Source organism: Puma concolor, chromosome B4, assembly GCF_028749965.1.
Source record: "Puma concolor isolate L17-30 chromosome B4, mPumCon1.1.hap2, whole genome shotgun sequence".
NCBI lineage: Eukaryota > Metazoa > Chordata > Mammalia > Carnivora > Felidae > Puma > Puma concolor.
The window spans coordinates 40,265,280-40,276,396 of NC_141673.1; the positions used below are offsets into that span (position 1 = coordinate 40,265,280).

The 11,117-nt window shown below is 38.1% G+C and overlaps 1 protein-coding gene across 5 annotated transcripts in view; it reads right to left on the reverse strand.

The window, feature by feature from the left end:
- SYT1 (synaptotagmin 1) overlaps positions 1-10,886 on the reverse strand; it is a 563,462-nt gene extending 552,576 nt beyond the window's left edge. For 3 of the 5 annotated variants that reach the window (XM_025926619.2, XM_086712749.1, XM_086712750.1), the window contains exon 1: positions 10,497-10,885. The gene's annotated coding sequence lies outside the window, so the exon portion shown is untranslated. Of the gene's footprint in view, positions 1-10,496 lie in introns of all 5 variants that reach the window. The other 2 variants (XM_086712751.1, XM_025926620.2) reach the window with 1 other exon arrangement.
- Positions 10,887-11,117: the final 231 nt, after the last annotated feature.

An 11,117-nucleotide genomic window follows, 5' to 3' on the forward strand; every position in this document is an offset into this window, starting at 1 on the left:
TTCAGCTCTACTGAATTTAGAGTCTAAGAATCCTCAAGTTCTAGAAGTACCTGACTACTGTATTAAAAAAGAGGAAGTAAGGACCCAAATAGAATTAAATGAAACTCAACTCAGCCCTTAACCTCTGATATTCAGCATTTCCACCCTGAAAAAAGTCATACCTGTTGTCAAATTACTGAATGTTTCCATAAGGGTAAATGGCCATTGCTTTAAGCCCCTCAGTGTCATTCCTCTCCACATCCTCAACTACAATGGATCTTTCCCTAGAATTCCCTGGATCTTCCCCTGACCCACCAACTAGTGCCTGGAACAGCAGGGGTCCTCCAAGAGCCTGCACCAGCATTAAGGCCAGTTGGCATCTTTTCTGAGGTCAAGGCCTGGACCTTGGGAACTGGATGTTGGCTGCTTTTGCCTGCCCTAAATCTAGTCATTTTCCTTCTTGTAACAGCAAAACTCTCTTTCTATTTAGTTAAGTAATGCTGTGCCCAACTTTTAAATCCAGGGATGACACAATGCTCAGCCTAGATAAATAACATATTTCATGGGTTCAGGGCAAGTGACCCAAGTTGTTCCAGTCATGCTTATCCTGAAATTTTTTGGCAAAAAAAGATGTTCTCTTTACATGGAGATTTCTTAAATGACTCTATAGTCATTGGGTATATTCCTACCACTGTAAACTAAGAGGCTGACTCTAAATAAAGCAATGGAAGAGGAGAGCAGGACTAAGATGGAAGGCTGGGAGGGAGTAAGGGATAACAGATCTGGTCCTAATCATATGGTTTGATTTTCCATCTCCAGCTATGACCAAATCTGGAATATCCTGAACATGATGATGTATGGTAATGAGAACTTTAAAATCCCTTTTCTTTCCTAAACCATTTTGAGTTAGGTGGAATTTTTCTAAATAAAAGAGTCCCTGAATCATAAAAATGGGTGGCCAGGGTGGTCAGATCTGCCATCCACTGAGTATGAGACAATTTGCAAATGTTATTACAGTTCCTTTCCTGGTGAAATGAAACCTCTATCAGTGAAATAATCGCATTGAAGCTCACCATGACAGAGTAGTTATTTGTACTCAGGTCTATAAGACTTCGATGTTTCATGCTTTTATCATGTCACCGTGGTGGTCATATTGGCTCCAACTATGAAGTGGACAAAGTTTGCCTATGATTCGTCCATCTCTTTGAGACACCCCTACTTCCTGGTCACGATTTGTTCCCCTTCTTCCACTGAGGATCTCAATGACTATATGATTGCTTATGGTTGAGTACAGGTTCCATGAATAGACTGCTTGGGTTTGAATCCATATCCTACTATATAACAGTTATATGACCCTAACAAGTTACGTTTCCCCCAATTTTCTCATTTAAAATTTATACATTAGTATCAACCTCTTAAGATTGTTGGCAACGTTAAATGGAATGAAGCATGGAAAGTACACAGAAAAGTGCCTGACACTTAGTAAAAACATAAGAATATGATTACCCTGCATTTGTCCAAAACTCCCCATAAATACCTCTCCTATGCTCTAATTAACTTTGCATTGTTTCTATAGGTCTTTCCCAATTAAAATTCCTTTCTTTGTATCAGATCCGCTAGACAGTCAATTAAGTTAGCCCACATTGCAATGTGTATTAATCACGTCCAAATGTATTTATTTCTTCATACCAAGAATTGCTATTTGACAGACTTCACACTAGGACTGAGTAATAATTGGGCCTTGCATAAGTCCCCTGCTTAGCTCTCCATCTTGGAATAGAAAAGAATCTACAGATTCAACGACTTCCATCAATATTATGCTCAGGAAGCAGTCACAGGTTGTGTGGGTGAGTGCGAATGAGGGAAGTAATGAGAGAGGAGTAAGGAGAACTCATAGGCAGTAAAGCTACAACACTCATTATCTCAGTCACATCTCTGTGCCCCTCCAGGAGGTGGCTTCGGACTACATAGTTTACAAATAAGGAAACCAGTGAAATGACATCTCCTATCGCAGTGATATAGCAATGACTAAGGGCCAACCGAGCCTAGTGACTCAGGCTTAGTGACTTCTCTTACATTTTAGAAAACAGTCCCTTGAATCATTTTCAATTACAAATACAACTTATTTCAGAGTTTTAGTCACACAGCTAATGACTGCATATTACACTTTCCCTACCTTTTAAATATGAAAAGAGTATATCCAAATTTAGTGATGTTAGATTTGTGTTTTTAATTTTGATAAGGAATGACAAACTACTTCTTATATATTGAGAGAATTTTTAAAATGTACTTTTTTTTTCTTTATTAAATGCTGAGGCAGCAAGATTTGGTAGGAGAGAGTTATAAAGGCTTCCCGAGTGTGTAATTGCAAGCAGGTAACTTAACTCCTGAGTCTGCTTTATTGCATCTGTAAAATGGAGAATCTCTCCATCATCAAAACCAAATAAGGCACTGTAATTTTTTAAGAATTCAGGGCTACATCCCTGTCATAAAAACATTTATTAATTGTTATCATTAGAAGAACAAAATAGGAAAAAGAAAAAAAAAAGAAAAAAAATGCCTAAAAGGATATGCCATTTGTTTGGACTTTCAAACACTATTGTTCTATCTTTTTGTAATCACATTTTTTCTAGAAATTACCAATAGGCTAGACTTCACATGTAAGGTCTTAAAAACAAACACACAAATCATGGCATATTTCATAAACAAATGAAGAGTCTGCTCCCTTATTTATGTATACAGCTGTTTTGTAAAGCTAACTTAAAATGTCTATAAATTAAGAATTAAATTTCCTGCTTGTTGACACAAAAGGAAGTCCAGGTGGTAGAGATTATCATGCACTTTAGAGAACAAAGCTCCCACTTAGTGATTTTATAGGAAGATAATTCATTAAGATAGAAAGAAGAAAAGGAAGAATAAGGAGAGGGTAGGAAGGTGAGAGGTGGCAAAGGAAGAAAACCAAGGTAAGGCAAGGGAGTTACTATATTACTCTTAGCTGGACAGCAGAGCAAATCTCTTCTACTCTGGCAGTGAGTGGTAAAATGCTTCAATGCATACAGGTCTAAAGGTCCAGAAGTCAAGAGATATAAAACTGTCGCTATGTGTTCAATATATAAACCATGAAACAGATACTCAAAGCCATAACAGAACTTGTCTACTCTACTTTTTCCTGAAGGAGTCGGCTCTCTGCTATCATCAATATTCATTTGTGGTGTCAGAAAGTATCTATGATTCCTGATTTAAAAAAAAAAAAGGAAACATGCATATAGGGTACTTTTTGTCTTCTTGTGTTGTTTTCACAATTTAAAAGCAGAGCAGTTTTGGTCAATTTATGAGTATGGTGGCTTTCTGTTGAAATGTCACTTTCTTGAATTATTAGATATATCTCAAGGTGATTGCTTGGCTTTTTAAATTTAATAAAAATACTAAAAATAGATACATGTACTATCAAGTTGTTACCTACCCTTGCAGCATGAGAATTTCTGTAGCCAGATAAATAAAAGTATTTTTAGGCATACAGTGGTCTGATTTACATATATTCAAGTATGAAATATATATAAATTTTCGTGTGTGTGTTCTTGGATTTTGGACATTGGTTAAAATAGGATGGTGATGTTATTCTATTTATAGAAGAGATTCTGGTGCTCTAGAAATATGCTCTAATACCCAATGGTTCACTTTATTCAGTCCTCAAATCTGATGAAAATGCTGGGGATTAGGCAGAAAGCCAGCCTTGTAAACCAGGATCTGGCAGACAGTCCAAGTCAGAAAGAGATTCAATGCTTTGCTACCTTGTCTTTATCCTGAGAAACTGTGTCAACTGTTCTTAATAACCCTGCTACCTAAACCCTGATTGGGAGAGAAGCTAAATTAGGCCTTGGTAACCTGTGTTATATCACTTCTCCTTGTTTCAAAGGCCATTAAGTTGTTTGTCTAAGAAAATTTTTTTGATGATTTTTGTCCTCAAAATTACACAGTGTCCCTGTTTTACAGGTGGTGAACAAGGTCCTACCCACTGTTTATATTGCTAGAATACTGGGGTGCAGTACATCATGAGGAAAAAAAAAATACACTCAATTGGCTTTCTCCTTCTGAAGGAGAGAGCACAAGCACACAGTTAGAAATTGACATTTTTGGGAGTCTAGTCTGTTGCCGTGATGCTATACTGTTGTTCATACTTACAGTACCTCTCACATAAAATTAGGTCAGAAAACAGATTATTAATAATCTGTCTTAAAAGCAACCCTTTGTGGTGTTCACAGTAATATCCAAAGAGTCCATAGAAAAGCAAACGAGTCCTCAATTTTCAGTGACAACAAAGATGAGTTATGTAAATTTTTAAGGGTTCCATAACAAGACACAGGTGTATTTTGGAAGTACCCAAGCCAACCCAAGGATCTGAAATTCTTTTTACCAATTATTTCAGCTTTATCCACGGGTATTAATAAGTACAAAAAGTTACATTGATTCACTCAATGTCTAACAATCTCATCATCTGTGAGTAATCAGAACAAATTCCATGAAATAAAGCCTTTAAAAAAAAACAATTATAAAAACATGGACCAACATCACATTTTAAAAGTGTTAGTGCTAACTTTGGTATGGCTGTGTATGTTTCGTCTGAGTATTCCATGTGTTTTTGCCTTCAGGTTGATGAAAATATGCCCACAAATCTCTAAGTAGCAATTAGTAAATCCAATTACCTGCTTCCCAGCAAGAGTGAGGTCTGGGCGGCAAGGCTGGCCCAGAGAGGAAATGGACCTCCGTAAAAACAAGAGGCTGCCCTCTGGAGGCCACACCCAGGGAATTCTCATCAGAGGTGTGGGTTGGGCTTGTCTAATTCCTAATGTGAAAAGATGCTTGTAGTCAGAGGGGATGTGAGAGGAGGACAAGAGACAGTGTGTCTTATTTAAGCAATTGTAGCATAAGAATGTTCTACATTTAAATAACTCTGTGATTCTATTTGTGTTTAAGTGCCTATGTGCATGTTATCCTTAACTAGTTGAATTGTTTATGAAAAAAAAGACAACATTTACTAATTGAAGAAAAAACCACACAACTCCTTTTACTCAGGATATCCTTTGGCAAAACATCATAATTATATGAACTCTATGCTGTTTAGGATGAGAAGCAAAGCTGCATTTCACAATAGGTGCACGGGGATGAGATAAGACCCACATTTCAGTACCAACCCTGGATTTGATTAATTGGATATTTCAACCAAAAATAAATTCCTGACTGAGGCACTTGGCTAAATGTCTTACGCACAGTATTTGGGGATGTTCCGGCAGAGTTCTTGTCTGGTATGTGTGATCAAATGTCGTCTTACAGGCTGTTAGGAAAAGAGTTTTACCAGATTCTTATACTAGCTGAAAAGGGCCATTCTTTGCATGGAAATTTTCTAGCTCCCATTTTGTACAAACAGCTAAGAAATAAAAGGCATTTGTTATCTTCATCTGCCTTACAATGTTCCGGAGCTCCTCTTTAACAAAATTATTCCCTATGTGTATAATTAGTATGCTCAACATACTACATGTGAGACCAGTATAGGAATGACCAGTATTTTTTTCTTTCTATTTCCACAATAGCAATAACCGAAAAAAGATGAACTCTAACCTCCCCTCGTTTATATTACTGGTAAATTATGGGAACCAGCATGCCACATAGCCTTCTAAGCACTGAGCATTGTAGAGACAAAACAAACACAGAGAGAACAAAAACTAGTTCCACACAATTAAAATTTACAATAAAACCAAATATAAAAATTAGAGAAATTAGAGAAATAATTTTTAATCTGCTTCTCATTTTTCAAAGATGTGGCAGAAAATTCATCTCTAATATTATCACAAATGTGCTACTTTTTTTCTAAACTGGGCTTTAATTTGTTTTAGAACGTTCTTAAATATTGCTTTTAAATTAAGGAACATATTTTAAAGGAGGGCTTCTTTGCAACAGGACCTCTACATTTATATTTAAAACTGTACAAAGAGCATCTCCAGTGCTTACTCTTGACAACATAGATTTCTCATTGTACACTTTAAAAATAATAGGTTTTTTAAAATAAAACAGTTAAAGGCTCACGTTTTATTCATAGGTGCAAGAAAGGACAGCATACTTTCTTACTTGCAATAGATAGCGTTAACATATTTGCAGTATAATTTAAAATAAGTTTATTTTCCTATTACTAACCCATGTGAGTAGAGAGACGTCCATATGCCCTGCTAGCATAGTTTATCTTACAGTCAATATAAAAGCAGCTCTTCAAGAACTCTTAAAGTGACAAGGAAGTTAAAGGAAACATGCTGTTTTCTTCTCCTTAGAGAAAATAAATGCCTGCTCTAAAAAAAAATGGCCACACTTAATGGAGATGTTTAAATCAAGTTCAAAAATATTATGAAAAAATATTGATCATTCCTTGAGTCCACTCCCCCTTACCTGAAAAAAGCAATAACCATGTCATACAGTTATGTAAAAGATTCAGAACAAGTTTAGCTTTATGCAAATGTTGAAAAAAACACCTGATACAAGCTTTAGAAAAACAGAAAGTCTATCCCTATCCCTACATTATATGAAAATATGATTTTGGTTTGTCACCTGTATATAGAAGTGCATCTTCCTGTACTGATTTTTTTTTTTTAATCCATGACTCATATGAACAATAACTTCTTCCCAAAGCCATAGAAAAGCTGTCTAAAGGGAAAGATCTAGACCCCCATTAATTTTGCCTCTGGGTATAATAGGCTTTCAGCCAAAGAACCATTAAAAGCATCCCCAAGTCACTGTTATTTTTCTTTGAAGGGTCCTTTTTACAGTAGTCCCTAGCTTCAGCAGATTATTTGATACTGTCCATTAATCTCTAATCCTTTTAGAAAAAGTTACATAATTTAAAAAGTATACACATGTGTGTGTATACATCTGTGTGTGTATACACACATACACACACACACACACACACACACACATCCCTAAATGCTAATTACTTATGAATTTAGACTGCCATATACTTTGTTCCAGTTTAAATAGCTTTAGCCAATTTCAATGGAAAACAAATTCAGCTAAAAAGCATCTCTGATCCACTAAACTTTTGATACGGATGTATTTGTGACAAGCAAATCATTGAAAAAATTTAAAAATCCACAAGTACAGCAGACATGTAATTTTAGAAAGCATTATTGTTTAGCAAAACACTTGCAGGACCCATACCTACATTATTTTATGGCAGAAAGTCAAACTTTGGTCTTGGCTTTTTGTAATATCAGACTAAATTTACTCCATTATGTAATGAAAATGTTTTATTTCTGTTTTCCCTCCCCTAAATCGTCTAATCACTACCATTAGAAAAAGGAATGTTATGTTCCAATTTGGCATTAATGATATCTCTTCCCGGCTGTTGCACAAACTGGAAATCATAAGAGCTATAAGTATTTCAGGCTCATAAAATTGTCCATCTTGAGTCGAGTTCTTTAGATTAGATGATTCTAAAAACCTGTTTGGGGAATTTCTTTAAATTGATTTAATAAACTAGCGTCAAAAGATATGAATTGGTATCATGTCCATGCTATTGTTAGGTTAACGGGAAGTTCAAATTAACTTTCAGCTATCTAACACATTCTGCATTTTATTTATTAAACTTCCATTTCATCTTGCAACTATCATTTAAAACAAGCTACTATATTCTAGTTTTATTTTCAGTTAGCATCAAGCCTAACCTGAAAATCTTACCATGTAAATACCATGTTATCCATTTTCGTATTTCTTCATTAGAGCTATCTGATAATTGGACCAAATAGAATAATATTCTCCATTATGAAATGAAGCATAAAAGTACTCTGCAACTACTAAGATTGAATGGTATTTTATGGAATTAGTATTTTAGGATTCCTGTGTATAGTAGCAGTCCTCAGTTCTGATAAGAATACCTTAAAATCTAATTGCCATGTTTGCTCTAAAACATGATGAGGATTTACTAAGATATTCTTTTTAAAGGAGGAAATGTGAAGATTATATGAAATTGTCACATTAGAACATTTTGTGGGAATACTTTCCTAAAATGTATCATTTAAAGTCTCCTCTCAATCCACTCACTACATATTGGAATTAGTTTTGACTTCTAGAATATAAAGACTTAATTTTTCAGAAGTATGTGAAAAACTACTCATATGCATCTCTCCTACAGGTAATTGCTATAATTAACATTTGTAAAGATACATGAAAATAAATTTCACAAATCAAGCACAAACTTTTACCTTCCCTAAGACAGTGGAGAAATAAACAAACAAAATCTTAATTTGCTTGCATGGGCAGTAATTGGACTTCTGTTTTGTACATCTTTTCATGTATAAACTTGTTAATTCAGTTGTACACATATAAGGCAATTAAGCGACTATCCTTTTGTCCTTGTACCTAAAAGGTGGCACCTCTAAAAATCAGTTAGCTTTCAACAGAGATACCACACTAAAAACAACAACAACAACAACAAGGCATTTAAATGCCGAAAGCTCTAGACAGAAGATCTTGTTTTTGTGACTCTAGCTAATTCTACTTAGATAGGAAAGATAAGTGCCTCAAATGGAAAATGGTTTAGAAAATATGCATTACATTGATAGTAAATGAAACCAGCTCCTTTCTAAGTCAGTGTATAAACTTATACACTAAAGATATGTGGTTTAAAAAAAATACTTTCTGGGGTCCAGAAATTAGTGTGGAAGACCAGACAGAGTTAGAAAGAAGATTGCCTTTTTTTACCCCAAGTGTGCAAATACAACAAAACATGAGAGTTGGCATTTCCCCTGATAAATCAAAGGAAAGGAGTCATCTGGATACTAACATCTGCTGGCTTCTCTGCGTTCATGTAGGACCCACTTGGAATGCTTTCCCCATTACATTCAGCTAGGCACTTCTCTCTACCTCCTCCCATCTGACAATAATCACTTAGCTGTCTCTGATGAATAAAAGGAAAGGAAAGCTTATATCATTGATGAGGGAATTAGAAATTGCTGAAGCTGCTGTCAAGGCTCTGTCCAACAAGTACCTTTTACTTGACCTATTGTGCAGGCAGCAGGGAACATAGTTGTTTTGCTGTCCTTCTCTTTCTCATAATAGGACATGACAACAAAAACAATTTTCCCCTTAAGGTTTTTAAAATTCCAGCCTATCTCCCTACCATTACTTTCTAAACTTTGTTCCAGTACGAGAGGATTCTTGGCCAGCTGAGCGTCCGTGTGCCTTCCAAATGGGGTACTGAAATTGCATGAACACCAGCCATGTTTACATTCACTAAATATTCTCATTAAAAAAAAAATAAGGCAAGGCATGAGTACGATATCTAGGCAATCAAATGCATAGCATAGTGAATGGTAGGATGAACTGGCAATTCATACACAAAATTAGCTTTAACACCAAACTGAAATGGTTGATTTCACCAAAGGGTTAATATTTAATAAAGTGAAAACTAACATGTACACAAAACTAACTAGAAGATTAGCTTTCTCAAAAGAGAAATCCAAACCTCCTGATAACACTGGTGTTACTTACAAAAATGTCTTGAAACTTTACTTTTTTTTTTGCCCTCCCCAACATAAAGGCCATACCAGAGAACCTCAGGAAGGTAAGACTCTGTTTAAAAAAAAATTTGTTTCTTCATACGAGAAACCCCTCAAAGTTCAGATATTACTGCTGATGGGCAATAACGAAATAGCCCCACAGGACGGATGGGAACAGGAAAAGTCAGATGGTTCGCACTTGGTTAGCACATGGTTAAAAGCAACAGCAATTAAGCAATTGAAAGTGGGTTAAAGCAGTGGTTTATTTTTGTTTCATTTGAAGGAATCAAATAAGAGACACAGCCTCTTGTAAAGAGGAGATCAAGTCAAACTTGAAGCTTCCCTTCTCTGACAGCCCGGGCTGGATGGCTTGTCTCCTCCCTTTATTCAGTTTAATTGCTTTCTGTACTCTAATTTTTGCAGAGATTGTATTCTATCTTGTTTTCCTCCCCCCCCCCCCCCCGCGGGCAAAAGAAATCTTTCTCCTTTCCTTTCTTCAACCCCCTCTTTCTTCTGAGAAAAGACAATCGTTTCCAGGAAGAGAAAGAAACCCTGTGCGTTCTTAGGATGGGAGGAGGTTGAAGATGAGAGAGAGAGAGAGAGAGAGAGAGAGAGAGAGAGAGAGAGAGAGAGGAGAGAGAGAGAGAGGGGTTGAGCAAGGGGCGGGGGAGGTGAGAGATGGAGATTGGGGGTGGGGGACGGAGAAGAAAGAATGGGAAGGAAAGAGGCAGCAAGAAGATGGGGGATGCCCAACATCAACTCCGGGCTCTGAATCACGGGCGCTGGGCAAAGTGCTTTTCCAGGAGATGTACATGTGGCTCATTATATTTCTCACAATAGGCCACCCGGGGCTCCCTCCCCAGGTCGCAGCCTCCCACGACCAAAACCCAAGTGTACCGAGAGCAAAATCTTGTGGGCGAATTCAAGCCAACGGGCACCTCCGAGGTGGCCACGCTGCCAGCCTCGCTGTCTTACCTGGAGGGAGGACCAGAAGGTGGTGCCGGTCTCCGTCCCCACCGCTCTCCCCGCGTGGACCTGTGCAAGACACACGCGTCCTCTCGCTGCCTCTGCTCTTGGAGGGGCAGCCTGCAACACAAAAGGGGTGTGTGGGTGTGGGTGTGTGGGAGGTTTTTCAGGGCCACCAGCTGGTCCCAGCTGGCCACCCCACCCTACACACACCCCTTCGGGGCGCTGAGCCCCCCTCTCAGTGGAGCACCACCCTGGGGGGCTCGCCCCGAGTGCAGCCTCAAGTTGCCGCCGCTAAGTGCTGGGCTGCCGCCGCTGCAGGAGGAGGAGGTAGAAAGACACGGAGGGCAGTACTTGGTCTAGAGCATCCCCACACTGCAGCTTCTCCAGGAATCCCTCCAGTGAGGAGGCGGCCGCCCATCACCTCCCAGCCCCGACCGCCTGATTGGTTCCACCTCGGTACGCTGCTGCAAGGAGCCAATCCGGGCCCACTAATAATAGGTGGATCCGCTCAGCCAACATTGCCCATCCCAGTTCTGTTAGTGTCTCTCCATCCCCACAGCGGACAGGGACCGGGAGAGGGAGGTTCGGGAGCGCTGGGGGAGGGGGTGAACTAAGAGAGGGATAGAT